The sequence below is a fragment of the Lotus japonicus genome, chromosome 3, assembly GCF_012489685.1.
Source record: "Lotus japonicus ecotype B-129 chromosome 3, LjGifu_v1.2".
NCBI classification, from domain to species: Eukaryota; Viridiplantae; Streptophyta; class Magnoliopsida; order Fabales; family Fabaceae; genus Lotus; species Lotus japonicus.
The window spans coordinates 34,093,985-34,110,372 of NC_080043.1; the positions used below are offsets into that span (position 1 = coordinate 34,093,985).

The 16,388-nt window shown below is 40.9% G+C and overlaps 1 pseudogene; it reads left to right on the forward strand.

Annotated features, from left to right (window-relative positions):
- The first annotated feature begins 9,774 nt into the window (after positions 1-9,774).
- LOC130744012 (uncharacterized) lies at positions 9,775-15,611 on the forward strand (annotated as a pseudogene).
- Positions 15,612-16,388: the final 777 nt, after the last annotated feature.

A 16,388-nucleotide genomic window follows, 5' to 3' on the forward strand; every position in this document is an offset into this window, starting at 1 on the left:
GGTATGAAGTGGCGTGCGCCGCGGACGCCTTCTATACCTCTATTCTTCCATCTCTTCGCGGTTGCGCATACTCAGGGGCACGGAGGGTACGAGATGGTGACCTTGAGGATGGCCTTTCCGGTCTTCAAGGCGTTTGCAGACTCCTACAAGGATTTCAAGGACCAATTCTTCCGTGTGGCTCCAACTACACCCCCGACGTATTGGTGGTTTGAAGTGGGGCGCGAGCACGTTTCCCGCTGGCTTGGAATGTCGCTCATTACGACGAGAAGGTGACTTCGTTCAGTTTTACGAACGAAAGAGCGTTATCGGAGGCCGACGTGGCTTTCAAGCGCCTTTTGACGGGGGCGATCGACTTCATTCCCGAGGGTGAAAAGCAAATCTCCGTCCGTCCCCTTTGTTGTTATGATTTATGTTCCTTTAGCGTTCGGAGGAACGCTAAGATGTTGCGTAAGTTGGTGTTTATTTTCCTTTTCCCCTTTTTGCAGATTTCCTCACGTCTTACGTTCATAACTTTTATTTTTATGGTTGTGCAGGTGCTATGGCGGACATTGACAGGAACTTGCTGGACGCACTCCAAATTGCCGATGGAGAGTCCACGGACGAGGAGGGGGATCAGGAAAATGCGGTTCCCGGTGACGAAGGGCAGGCAGAAGATGGTCAGCCAGGGTCCAACGCCGAGCCGAGGGTTGGGGCCGAACAGGAAGGATTCGTCTCGACCCCCCGACCTAAGGGTGATCCTGCCCGAACCTCACCGGGGGCTACTAGGGGTGATGGTTCACCTCCCAAGGGTTCCGCGTCGGGGGAACGTGAGACCATCCCGGTCCGTTCGGAGGGAGGGTCGGCCAAGGAGGTATCCCAAGACCCTGCTCCGAAAAGGTGTCGCGTGGACTCTGACCAACCCGGTCCCCAGGGGGCGCTTAGAGTTCTGAGGCTGAGACGGTGGAGCCGGTGAGCATGGTGGCTCGCGGAGGGTCATACCGATGTGGAGCCCCGAGGCGGTGGACTGCGAGGATCATATGGAGCAGGTAGATGACCTGGTGCTCACTGAGAGCGACCAGAAGTACTTGGGTGATCAAGAGCCATACGATATCTTGAACTATGCCCTACGGGGTTCGCTCAAGATCGCATCCATCGTCCGCTATGTTCAGCAGTCTGTGCTGCCCGAGATGGAAGACTTGAGGGAGAAGGAGGAGCAGTCTGAGCAGCTGATCAAGACCATGAACGAGGAGTTGGAGGGGGGTGTCTCAGCGATTGAAAATCTGAGCAAGGCGTTGGACGATGCAAACGCCAAGAAGGAAGAGTTGAAGAAGAAGGTGCAGACTGAGGAGGCTGATGTTAAGGACCTGGGGGAAGGCTAGAGCTTGCCGAGAAGGAGATGGCGAAGGGAAGAGAATGAGTTACCTTTGTACGGAGGGGGAATCCCTCCTTATATACACGTCGAGAGGCTAGGGTTGGAGCCATGCAACGTCATGCATGGCTCGTACTTGGTTCGCCCTGGGCCATTGGATCCTCTGCCTCCCCTGTCGCAAAGCAGTGATCTAACGGTCCAGGGTACCTCGGGATGTGCACCCAACCACCATAGTTTTGTAGGGTGGTTGGCCTAGGTCAACCTTTATGCAGTGGGGGCCAACTGTGGTTCTGTACTATGGGGCGAGCCTGGTCGCCAGCTCCGGGAGGGTTGCGGGAATAGGTTTGGTTGTCATTCGATGTGATCGTCCACAGGCGGTATCCGTCCCGGTTCTCGTCCTGATCGTCCGTACTCATGGATTCCCAGAACAACATGACATGATCAGGTTGACCCAATTAGGGGGAAAACCCATTTGTTCAAGAACTCGTCAAGAAAGGTCATTCCACTCTATCATAAGGTTTCGACATGTCTAACTTTAGAGTCATCACGCCATTATGACCGCTTATTTTTTTTCTTCATGTAGTGAAAGCACTCAAACGCCACCAAGGCATTGTCCGTAATTAATCGACCCAGGACAAAGGCACTTTGACACCCTAATAAACTATTCGGTAGTTAAATTGTTCAAGTTCATAAATAATTTTTTTAAATTCACAACAATCATGACATAATATCGTATGGCTCTAATTTAAAATTCTATCTATTAAAAAAATCTATCGTTAGACATATAGCCAGTTTCTTTAAGTATGAGTAAGTTTGATCAAGATTCAATGGCTATTAATCTCTGATTGTAACAAATTTAGAAAATTTTGCTGGTAGAAAATTGTATTACAGTTACACTATTTATCACTACTTCCGTGAGTAGATTCAAATTTGTTCCTAAAAATTTGTGTCGCTCACGATTTAGTCCATGGCAAAAGAAAATGATTTCATAAATCTATGAAAGTGTAAAAAACATGAACATTACTCCCTTGCCCCATAAACATTAGAGAAAGTTAACAGTCAACAGACATATTAATGTGACCAGTTAATTGATATTTGGACACTCGCTTGGCATCCTATGTGACTCTACATCACTCCCATCTAATGTTTCACCATTCCATCTAGTCCTTGCATCTAGGGCTGAGCATGGGTCGGGTTTGGGTGAAACATACCGGGTTTGAACGGGTTTGAATCATGCATAGCTCAATCCATTTTCGACCGATCCAAGGCTCGGATAACTCGGGTTCGGGTTGGGTCGGTTCACGGTTTGAGCGGGTCGGTTTCACAGGTATTGGCTAAATCACACATCTAGCTCAGAAAAACCCAAAGAAGACCCTACCGTTCACGTCTTCATCTCTTTCCAATGTCTGCAGCAATAGGCTTTAGCAAGCAATCGTGTGCAACCACCACCGGCATGGAAGCTCCATTTAATCGGACAATCGCGCGGCGCAAGCACGACATTCCCAACTGCATCTCAACAAGCCGCTGCTGCCTATTAAGGCGATAGGGATGCTGGCCACCGTGAGTAAGATATGTGATGAGGAGGAAGAGAGCTTGCAGTTTGATCGTCCCTGCATCTTAGGCTTCTGGGCGAGGCAAGGAAGAATATAAAGTGATGGAGGAAAGATCGGGTGTGGTTGTGAAGAGGAAAAAGGAGAAGAACATTGGTGGTGGAAGAGTGTGAGCGTGAAGCCGTGAATCGGTGCCCGAGGTGAGAGGGAAGTGAAGAATAGGGGATGCCGGGTGGGTTTATGTTTCTAAGGTGAGAAGAGAAATTTTCAAATGGAAATAGAAGGTTTTGCTTTCCATTCATTCATTTATTTTTGTTTTTCCAAATTAAAAATGTTAAATCTTATATATGTTGATAAACAATGTTACAATGACATTGGAAACATGGAAAGGATGGGGAAGTGCACACTGCACAACGTATGGATAAAAAACAGTGTCAGTAATTATTACATTCTGGTAGTATAGGTGTACAGAAAGCACGTGCTATAACAGGTTGCAAGCTGGCTATCTGCTTTACTAATTCACAACATATATGTCTTTTGGGTTGGTCCGGGTTTCGACGAGTTGGAAAATTTACACCCGGACCCGACCGTAATACCCGCATCTAACCTGCTTTTCTTCACCGATTGAATCCGGACCCGATTAGATCCGCCCGCGACCAGCAATTAAATTTCGGGTTTTTCGAGCGGCGGGTCGAAATAAATATTCTGCTTAGCCCTACTTACGTCCATACTTTCTTGTAGTAATCGCTCTCCTTTCACATGTGCGATTAGTATCGGTATCACTTTTAGTTGAGTTATTATTCATTCACACTTAACACTTTTTCTACCAATTATTTACCTCTATTTTGTTACTATCTCTCATAATTCTCAATCATATCACTTATCACATTTCATATTTTCTCTTTTCTTTTTCTATCTGTTATGGGAGTCATCCAAACGACTTAGCCATCGGCTGACCGAGAAAGGACGAACATCTTATTAGTTCACGCTCCACTGCTTCAGTGGACCGGAACTAGGGGACTACTATTATAAGAGTCGGCAAAACGACTTAGCCACCGGCTAACTGAGAAAGGACGAACACCTTATTCGTTCAAGCTCCACTGCTTCAGTTGACCAAAACTAGGGAACTACTGTTCTGAGAGTCGGTAAAATGACTTAGCCACCTGCTCACCAAGAAAGGAAGAACACCTTATTAGTTCACGCTCCACTCCTTCAGTGGACTAGAACTAGGGGACTACTATTCTGAGAGTCAGCAAACTACCCGACCACCCCCATATGCCTAAGTGGACGACTGCCGTGAAGCACCCGACCACGATACTGAGGCCGAGAATCAACCTAACCCGACCGCCATTTCAAGACGATCATGCCTTACCAGGACGAACGTCCAGGAGTCACTCGACCACGGGACAAAACGATCGTGCAACTGACCCCGACAGTGATGAGGATGTTGCTCACGACTTACCACGACAGGAAGTGAGGTTCGAATCAACTCGGACATCACATCACTGGCCTTACAGGCTCGAGGCCTGGTGAGCAGTTAATAGAAAACCTGAGTCGTAGGATCCCTCGGACCTGCAGGAACTACAGACTAATCTAACGGAGGATGTAACACCCCGATTTCGGTGGCGTCACTTTAGTAACCAAAAAGAACTTAAAGCGGAAAATCGTAAATATTTTTTTTATAATAGAATTAGAAACTGAAAGAAATAAAACTCTCCAACAGAAGATAACAGAACTAATATACGATAAATAATTACAGCCCCCGCTGTAAGTAACAAACCACGTCACGAGTAAACCTCCAGTGACGGAAAGTAAAAGAAAGTAACGCCCGTAGGCAAAAGGTACAATCCAAAAGAAAGGTCAAGTGTTCACAACACTATCCCTCAAAAATGAGAATAAGTCAGCCCAAACGGCCTAAAACAAGACCCCCTAGTCCAACCAACTCTCTGTGATTTCCGTAAAGAAACCACACAAAAAGCTATCGGCGGGAAACTACCCTGTTCCCAAAAGAAACAATGACGGTCAGAGCTAAGACTCTACTCCTACACTAATCCTGTCTCGAGTAAGTCGCTCGGTGGCCAGCGGGGTCGGCCACCCATGAACCGTAGTCCTCCTGATCAGGCATCTCCAACCTAGTCCCCCCCGAAGGGTGAACCATCATGAACCAGTCCGCCATGGACATCTGACAAAGGGCGTAGTCCGCCAAAGCACACACAGAAGACGCGAGGGTCAACTCCAAAGAATTATGTAAATAATAAATCCAATAGGTAAAGATAAGGAGTAGCCACTTAGGCTTATAAGTTAGAGATAGCATCCTAGGGTTGCATATTCCACAATGAATATAAACGACAGTAAATAACAATTAACATGCATCAGATAAGATTAACAAGTATCAATCACACTCAACAACTAAGTCAGTATGCATGTTGCTTGAAATGCAAATGCCGGTTAACCCAGTTAACCAAATGCATTCCGGAAAAGGATGGACATCAACGGATCAGCCCTAGCACCAGCCACGGTGGGACCATTTCGGCCCGCGTGCCTCTTACACCACACAAAGGTAGCCAGATCAGCATAAAACCCGAAGGCCTGCCATTTCGGTCTGCTACTAAGAGTCGCCTAATAGCGCTCTTACGCGGAAATCCGGGTCTTATGACCATTTTGGAATCCACCGAGGTCCGAAGTCCGTCTCGTGTTAATTCCTCAAAATGAGTGCATGAATGCAAAGTGATTAGCCAAACAACGTCTCGGACCTCACTCGACACGTCACCACGTGTTCTAACTAACTTATTTGTCTCTAAAAAGAATACCCTAAGGTAAAAGTCGATTCTGCGACAAAATACAATTAATCATAAAAAAGAGTGCAATCACTCACGATAACTCTTCGAGTCATCAATGCTCTCACGAAGTCTCACGCTTCAGTGGAGTCTTATACAATCACGAAGTCTCACGCTTCAGTGAAGTTTTATGCTTTCACAAGGTCTCACGCCTCAGTGAATTTACACACTTGCACGAAGTCTCACGCTTCAATGAAGTTTCATGCTATTCACGAGGTCTCACGCCTCAGTGAAGATCCATGCTTTTCACGAGGTCTCATGCCTCAGTGAAGATTCACGCTTTCACAAGGTCTCACGCCTCAGTGAAGCTTCTCGGCTCATCCCTTGGATGGCTAAACAAACTGCTCAAGGAGCGAATGAGTATCAACATACTCAGAAACCTACAATTTTCCTAAAACTTGGACTCGACGACAATTCTCATTTTCCAAAACTAATATTCAATCCTAAGCTTGCATCCGAGATTGTTATCATTATTTAAAGGTTTAGAGGTTGTTTAATATCTTATGAATTTTCCTTGTAAAAATAGTTTCCTTTTAGTCTTATCGTATTTCCTATGAGTCTTCAAAGATCCCATAATCCCAAGTAATTCCCAGAGAATGTCTCGATCCACTAAAACAATAACAAGGCCCGAACTCCGTTCGTCCCGTCAAACTATCTCAAAATCTCAAAATAAAATCGGCATGACCTGCCCGTTATCCTCACTCTGAAGCATAACAAATATATGTGTAATAGCATAGTTAAGTCAGCACAATCCAACAATCATGGCACATATATCAACACATCCTAGATTAACCATGTAGCACTTAACATATAAGGCAAATATCACACATCCTAGATTAACCACTTAGCACATAGCATGTGAATCAATCTCAAAAACAGTCAGTAGATGAATAATCATCATTGTCAGCCGAAGCCTCAGAAAACATTTCCCAGTCAAACACAAACAAGTGCATAAACAATAAATCAAGTCGAATTCGTCGACACCTAAAGCATTAGCTAATAGTTCAGTGAGTAGCCCTCACCTGTAGATTCTCCAGGGTTCTCTTCAAACGCTCCTTCACAATCAGCTCCTTGTTCTTCAGGAAATTCCTCAAAAGATCCTTAGAGTAAAAACCACAGAATTCCGTCAAAATCTATCAGAAACTCAGCAATCAATACTCACTAAGGTTACACGAAGTAGCATATACTCCGAGGTACGATAATCTAGCGCGAAAGGACAAGTTTTCGAAAAAGAATTTTCTTCCTCCTCCTAGGGTAGCTCTCGGCCACACATGGTAATTGTGTGTGTCGATTTTTCTTCGATCAAACTTGGTTCCTAGGTTATCATTAGTCGTAACTAAGGGTATTCTAAACTCAGAAAAATTATCGGATCGAAAACTGTCGCAGGGGTATTTTGGTCATTATTTTCAGCTCAGAATTTCAAAATCAGAATTTCGAAAAACAAATTAGATGGGGTTGATACTAACGACGATTATGACGACTAATCTTACTAACGCTAAGCTCAGTTGAAGGTTTTAAGCCCAAAGGTTGGAACTTTAGCCAAAAATGGGTATTATGAGCAGAATTGAAACTCGGCGGCAATTCGGCGAGAATCGGCGAAATGTAATCCGCTAAACATGCTCAGGGGCACGCAGGGAATAAGTTTAGATAGAAAGATGAAGTTATTTGGATAGTTTTGCAAAAAGCTCAAAACTTAGAGCACAAAAAAGCATAGAGAAAAACGGCAGAATTAACGATCAGAAGTAAGGATTAGCATCAGTACCTTGAGGCCTACGCGTAGCAACGAACTGTGGAACGATCAAGCAAGAATCGGCGAAAAACTCTTCTCCTCCTCCTCCTCTTGTGGCCGCGGGTTTGGGTGGGTTTTTGGGTGAGATTTTTGTTCTCTTTTCATCCTTCAAACTACACATATATATAGTGAATGAAATGGAAGATATTATCAAAGATCGGATAAGGATGAATAGATATTTATCAAGATCGGATAAGGATGAATAGATATTTATCAAAGATCGGATAAGGATGAATAGATATTTATCAAAGATCGGATAAGGATGAATAGATATTTATCAAAGATATTTTTGAGAAGATATTTTGTAAACCGGTACAGATTTGTTTGGATATCGGAGGATTTAACTCAAAGAGTTAAAATAAAAATATAAGAGTGATTCCTATTTTTCCGGCTTCATTCTCCGTGAATTCTAAGATAGGTTTTGGCGACAGAATTCCAAAACTCAACAGAGGTTTCCTTCTATTTTAGGTGACTAATGCAAAGTCGGTGTAAAACTATTTTACCCGATAAGTTACTTTTTGCAGTGGATGTCAGAAGAGAAAACTTCCTTCTGACGAAAGATGGGAAACATCAGGAGAAATGGGTGTATGCGTGTGGAATCTTCATTTGAAGCTCCGAATAGAAAAAGTCTTCATCGTCGGTTGATTTTAGGGTTCTGAACTATCAGGGTTTTAGTTTCGGCAAACTTCCGAGGATTGGAATCGCACGTCCATAGATTCTAGAGTTTCGCCTCGAAACGATTGTCGTATAAGGATTAAGAGAAGTTCTAACATTTCTCTGAAGATTTTTGGAATTAGTTTCCATCGTGACTTTAAGTGTAAACTAGCTATTTACTAGGGTTTCTGCCCTAGGTTTAAGCGTATATCGATCGTGTTATACCTTTTATCGATCTTGATGAAATCCTTAGACTTTTCCTGAACTTTCTCCTTCACAAATTCATTCCTTTCGATAACCTCTTGTTCAGGTTTTTCCTTCACGATACGTCAAGCCTAATCGTAAATGGAAATCTCTTCCACTTATTCTAAGCTTAAAAACTTGGGTCTTACAGAGGAGGACCGCTCCTGATACTAGGTTCTCATTGCTTCTCCTGAGAGATATCTTGATCTCTTTCTCTGATATAAAATGCCCCTTGCAGCTGGGGGCCAAGGTAACTTATCTTTTCTTGACTCTCTAATCTGAACTCTTGCACCTAAAACAACTGGAACTGACTTAAGCTTTGGAGTGCGTTGCAAGAACCCCTTGGGCTCACCCTCTTTGCCCTAGACCGCTCCTCACCTGTCCACGACTCAACATTCTCCACTCCCCTTTTGTTGCCCTCTCTCCCTACCCTTCCTGGGTTTGGTCGGTTTCCCCATCACTATCCTTCTTGCTTCCATATATTTTCCACTTTTAAGAGATGTTAATAAAAAATTTCGCTTCCAATTCAAATATTATCACCAGAAATGGCCGGTGACCAACCAATTTCTGGATTCCAATGGCAATGTACAGACCCACAGACAGCTTACAGCAGCAACTTCGTCCGTTGGATGTCTGTCATTTTGTTCAGAGTAGAGAATCTCTCTGGGCCACAAAGAATAACCGAATGAAAAGAAAAGACACTCTCATCTCTTTTTGTGGTGTCAAGTGCGTTACTATGTGTGCATTATTCCACATGCGTCTACACCAAATTAAACCAAAATTCAAAACCTACACCTTAAATTTGCAATGATATTTACATGAGTTCACGTATATCACTGATGTTTACATCAACTGCGCCACTTCAATTCTCTATCACAACAACATCACCATAATTATTAGAGTTTTGATAGATTGACACTTTTTTATTCTATCTTATTTTCGTTATTTCTTTTATCATTTTTTATTTTTTATCACATTACTTATCACATCACTTATATATTATTATATTCTTCACGTTACATTAAGGTGAATGTGTTTTTTAAAATTAACATAACATTTTCCTATGACAAAAAATTATAATAAGAAAATTGAGATAAATGTTTGACATGATATAGATGATGTAATATAAAATGCAGAAATAAAGTAAAAAACGGGTGAGAAAATGGAATAGAATTGTATCAAAAGTATTTCCTTATTATATCCTCAATTTGATTTCCTTTCATCCTCACTTCACTTTATTACTTCCACTACCGTACACTGTCTCTTTCTCTTTCTTTCTTACCTAGTTCCATCAATCTTCTTCTGCATCTACTGAAATCTTCATTTTAGGCTTGTTTTATTGGTTTATAATCTATGGCTGATGGTTTTGAGGGTTATCATGTTCCTCAACAGAGTAGAAGAGATAAGCTCAGAGTTGGTGTGACCCAGAACCAACAGGGTCTGGTTGAACCTTTGCTTCCTTTCTATGACCCTTCTCCATTCGTGTCCTCTGATTTGATATCATGTGTAAACCAACAGCAGGGTCACAACTTCCATCACGACACCCAAGCTTCAAAATCAAACTCGGGTAGCTCCAATTTGATGATGCGGTTCATGAATGACTTTGCTTCCTCTGTTTCTCACCATGTTTATTTGAACTCAGAGTCCTCTTTGCCTTTGAACCCGGATACAATCCAAGTTATTGGCTATAACCCTTTTGTCTACAACGTGCAGAACAACCTGCAGGAGTTTGATCAGAGCTATGAGCATGGTGGTGAAAATGAAATCAACATGGAGTTCAAGCATGAGCCTCTGTTTTTTTTACAGGAAATGAAAGAATGCTTATTAAAATATCATTCATGAAAGCTATAAAGTATAAACTATAAAGATAATCACATAAAGATCATCATAAACCACACGCTTCCTTCATGCAACCAATCACAGTTTATGCTAGTAACCATTTTTATTTGGAACGTATGCTAGTAACCTTAATAATCAACTTTCTACTTTGAAGGAATCATTATTAGTGCTAAAAATAATCAACAATATATTTTTCACTGGTGAAATTTTAGCTGCACTAATATGATTGTGTGGGTGTCCTCGCTTTCCCGTAGCTCGCATGGTTTGGAATTCTTGGCGGGTTTGTGGGAAGCTTGGAAGTGGAGATGTAATTTGATTCTGGACCAGAACCCGTGGCACTTTGAAGTCGTGTGGAGGAGGGTAACGCACGATCACGATGATTGGGCTCGTGGTTCCTCGGATACTAGTTTGTTGTTGGGTCATCCTTGGGTGCCACCCCCGATGGATACTGTTAAATGTAACTCTGATGGAAGCTTTAAAGAGCTGGAGAACATGTATGAGGCTGGTGGAGTGATTCGAGACCACAATGGCCGCTGGGTTGTGGGCTGTTTCACTGGGGGGACGGAGGGAAGCGCTTTTAAAGCTGAAGCTCTAGGGTTATGGGACGTGCTCAAGCTAGCTTGGAAGAAAGGATTTCGTAAAGTTCTCTGCGAAGTGGACTGCGCTGAATTGGTTACAATTTTGGAAGATGCCACGACAGTGCAATTTCATGTAGAGTTCTTGGTTCTCTCTCAGATTTTACTGCTGCTGCAGAGAGCTTGGGATGTGAAGATCAATTTGATTCACCGGGATAGCAATATGGCAGCAGATTCATTGGCAAGACGTGGTGCTTGTAGCAGTTCCTCTGGGTTTTGGGTTTTGGATACCCCTGACCATGACATTGAGTAACTTCTCTTGAAGGACTCTCTGTCAGTTCCTTAGTTGTTTGCTGTTGTTTTTTTTTTTGTGTGTTTGGTTGTAATTTTCTGATGCATCAAAAACACATGCAGTGATATGATCATTATGTTAAAGAAACTCACATATTCAAGTTACAGGTCTTTGGCTTTATGCTACTATAGGTGGAAATAAACTTGGTTAGGTTGAGCTTTGCATATATATGTCTGACCTATTTAAAAATTCAAATCCTAAGCCTGGTTTGTTTGTTACCTGTAGTAAACTTATTTTTAGGTTTGAGTATGTTCTTTTTGAAAGTCTAGTCTGACCTAATAGTCTATTTAATTGCTTGTTCCATAATTAAACCTTAGAGTAGACAAACAAACAAACTTATAGGCTAACGATCTAAATTAGACTAAAACAAATCTACATATAATCAAGTCAAAATGAGAATAGGTTAAAAATAATTTTAGTCCCTATAAATAGAGCCAACACGATATTGGTCTTTGAAAAGAAAACATCATTCGCTTTAGTCTCTTTTATTACAAATGTCCCTCTTGATGTAATAATTATGACACAAACCATTTTTGGCCCAATCATCAACCCACGTGGTAGATTCATTAGTTCTAGTCAAATGAAGGAGTCAACAAGTGGACCTTTTTACTGAAATTTTCATTGGTTTTGGTCTCTTCTCTTCTCTTACGTTTCCTCATCTTCCTCTTCCCCAAACCCCTAACACCCGACGACTCCACGACCCTTCTCTTCCCCTTTTCCTCTTCCTTTTCTTCATAATTTCATCTTGAATCCTAACAACATCATCCATTCTCCATATCTTACAATAGCCATCCACCCGCAAATCATAAACATACTCACCCACAACTAACAACCCGTCTCCCACCACGCCACGAAGCAACCTCTCAGCCTCATCCACTCCGCCCTTCTTGTAGTAACCCATCATTGACAATGTGAAAGTAACTACATTCCTCGAAACCCCTCTTCATCTTCACATCCTAATTGTTTTTTGTATTCAAGTGAACATCATCATTACGAAATGTTCATTTTCCTTTTATAGATGTGTAACCCTAAATATATAACATTTGGACCTAAGTTAACAACGACCCATTCATACATAAATCCCCAAAAAGGGTGTAAGGTCGCCAAGACCCTCAAACATACATAAATCGCTAATAGGGGTGAGGCTGCCATAACTTGCCATTCTACTATCTTCGCCAACACACTCGTAGACCTTGACTGTCGCTGCTCTCCTTGAGTGAATCCTGGCTACTTCCTCCAGCACATCCTCTATTGAAGTTCATATGGGGCTACCCTTAAACACGTTCTCCTCTATTCAGTCCACAAGTCCACAAGACACATTGCCTGAAGTATGAAGGGACATTGTGTCTTCACTAAGCACTTTCCATAACACCATCTTACTGACCCAATTCACTTAAACTAGGTCGCCTCAATCTACCTCGTCATGGTTAGCTCGCCATCTTCCAGTCCACAAGACACCGGTCATGAAGCATTGAGGCGAAGTGTGGCTTTATGTTTTCTGTGCTCCGTTATCTGCCTTCTGCATTTTTCAACTGTGGAATTAATCATTAGTTGTTAAAAATTTAATTTGAAACATCATGAAATATCTATTTCGCGGGTATGCTTGTCCTAACTCCCTCAAACGTCACCTTTCCAGTTCAGGTTGAGTTTATACTTGTGGAGGGAATGGAAAAACATTTGCGCTGGGTGGATCAGACGAAATCACTTGTGAAGTTCCCAATTGTTGGTGGTGGAGCCATGACCATCGCCACAGAATATGGTGCGGGTTTGAGGACGAGGAATAAGCGGAAGAGAAGGGGACCAAAACTAATAAAAATAATTGAAGAGACCAAAAGCGATAAAAAAGGTCATGTGGAAGTTCATGTGAACAAGATTAATGAACCCTCCAAGTATGTTAAATGACAGGGCCAAAAATAGTTAAAGGTCATAATTATGGCATCATGAAGGACTTTTTTTGAATATTATCTAATGAGACTAAAACTCGTAGATTTTTTTTTTGTTTTTTTGCAGTGACCAATACCAATTATACCATATTTTACAGGAACTAAAAACATATTGAACCAAAAAAACACATGGCTTGTGATGTTTATCTAGGAAAATAGATGCAATATTTAAACTACTATTTTAGGAATGTTCTATTGTTGGATGAAACTCAACACGGAGTGGACCTCAAATTTCTTTAGAGCTCATGATAGTTAAGAGGGATTGTCTAAAACCCACAACTCAATGGACCAATATAATGTTTTATAAATAAATTAATAAATAAAATATAAAAATTCTAACCCACCTATCTTTAACGTGATTGGACGATGAGTTATTTAATCCAATTTTTCTTATAGGTCATTTAGACAACCCCTAGTTAAGAAAATTTCCTATTAGTAGCTTGCTATTCAGATGTAGTTTGGAACTATGGTTATGATATGTTAATTAGCCAAGTATGGTGACATTAAGGATTACTAATATTTGTGTTTACAACCTAGATGTGCCTTACTCAGGGTTTATCAGTTTGTGCTTGTTCTCATTCTTGCATGGGAGTATTTACTGAGAAGTTGGTGAATTTTGCGGGAAATTTTATTTCTGGTCTTAAATGGGACCTAGTCCCAACTCTATCAGATGGGTACTAGATAACATGATTAGTAATTTTCGCTTTCATATCAATGCTAAGTCTATTTCTTGAACATGACCATTATAAATCAAAGAATTTCTTAACTACAATGATGTTTGATATTTAATCCTAGTTCTGAGAATTGCTTCTCATTTATCCTTAACAGGTTTACAGGAGATACATGCAATACTACCAACATATGGAAGCTATTGTAACATCATTTGAGTATGTTTCAGGTCTCAGTAATACAGCTCCCTATGCAAGTTTGGCTATAAAAGCCATGTCCAAACATTTTAGGTCCTTGAAGAATGCAATAATTGACCAACTTCAGTTCACCAATAAAGCCCATTCTCACATAAGCAACAAGAAGGATGAACCTCCAAGATCAGGGTTTCTTGAGCACCAACCTGTTTGGCAACCGCAAAGAGGACTCCCCGAACGTGCTGTGACTATTCTTAGATCATGGTTGTATCAACAGTTTCTACACCCGTAAGTGCCATTTTATGCTTATTCATATGGATCAATTATTGCCTTGACTTTGGAGTTGATAGATCAAGTGATCCAAACATACTCTTAGAGATGGAATGAAATAAAATGGACTCAAATCATAATAAGTTTCAAAGATGGAATAGAATAAAACATGATAGAATGCATTTCATCTCATTCAGTCCAATATCCGGAATCCCATTCAATTCAGGATATTGGGCGGAACCATTTTTTTTCCTATATGCCATTATAAAAAGATCCAAAAATTGAATATGATAACTGTACTCCATTCATTTCCATTCTATGTCACTCCATCCTGTTCCACTCCGTTCCATTTTATTGCACTCCCCAATTCCAATTAGATATCCAAATGCAAGTGTTTTCTCATCAAATTAAAATCGTTTATATGTGTACTTTTGAACCCCTTTCTTGTTTTTTTTTTTGTGTTTTGTTGCTGAGTTATTTTTTCCTCATATAGTTATCCTACTGATACTGACAAGATGATGTTGGCTAAAAAAAATAGTCTCTCTCGTAGTCAGGTGAGCTTTCTTGATAACAGATTCATCCTCTGTGTGTTTGGATATTAGTTGAGTGCAATGCAAAAGTACTTTCATCCCAATCTATAAGGGTATGTTTGCATACACATGGGGATAGTCCTAATGAGAGTTAGTACTCACTTCGAGGCAAAAGGTGAGCATAATTCTTATGGATTGAGATGGATGTGTTTTCACGTTAACTCAATTAGTATCTAAATACACACTAAGAAGAGTTGCAATCACTTTTTGTTTCAAAGTAACACCTGTGTATGGTTAGTGGCCAATGTCTTTGTGGTTCTACTAATATTTGACAATATCTATTTGTGTCCTAGATGTCTAATTGGTTAATTAATGCTAGAGTAAGGCCAATGGGGGAAGAAATACACATGTTAGAAACACAACAGTTAGCTCAAAGAGATTCACAGAAGGAAGAGCATTTTAGGAACAAGTCAATTAACCATTTCACTTAAGATAACCATACTCTTCTTTGTGAGAATCCATCTACCTCCACAGAGAAATTTCAAAATGCCCCTTACAAGCACAATATAAATGAACTTCCTGATATATTAGTTGGAGTAAGTCTGGATTATAGTGCAAGCAATAATGTCTCTTTGACACTTGGTCTTTATCAAAATCAGGGGATGGGTTTTGCTGAACCCTATCCTTTGAGTGCAGCTCAACGTTTTGGTCTTGCACATGAAACCAATAATGAAGGTTATGTTATGAGTGGTTTAGAATCACAAAGTATGCATTTTGGAAGAGATATTATTGGGGGAAAATGTTGTATGACTCTGTAGGCTGAAAATCTTCAATCTAATGTCCCTTATGTACTAGATATGGTTGTAGTCTGCTTTCATAAACCATCAGAAATTAGGAATGAAAAATAGCTATTGAAATATTGCCATTTGTACTGTACTTTGAGGATTTGTTGGTGCTTTTATTGAGCTCACAGTCACATAATATTGTATGAATTCATTTTTTTGGGGGAAATGATATCATGTCACGATCTGTCCCAATTCACCCTTAAAAAATGCTATCAACATTCACTTTAGCGCTCTATTTTCAACATTCTCTTGTTTAGTGGATGAATAAGGCAACAAAGTTTGAGATGCTTTGTTGACTGAATCGGCCAGAATCGTTAAACTGCCGGTTCCACCGGTTTTGACTGATTTCGAACCGTTTTACCAATTTTTAACATGTTTCAAGCACATGCGGTTTTGAGGGCACACCTGACCGTTCACCAAGTCAGTTTCTGGGCTAACCAGCAAGCCGCCCGGTTCAGTCTGGTTTTCTTAACCATGACAAATGTACTTTTATTTTTTTGGGTACATCAGAATGACAAATTACACCCTCTAGGATTGACCCCTGGACCTTCCCTCCTCAGCCCATATGTCCCCGCTCTTACCACTTGAGTTATCATTTGAGGACAACAAATAAAATTTTAATATATTTTAATTTTGGATTTATAATATAGTCCTAAAATTGTAGGTTATTAACTTACTAATTTTAAAAATAAGTGAGAGTAAATTAGCAATGATTATGAATACTTTAAATATTCACCTATTTTTTAAAAT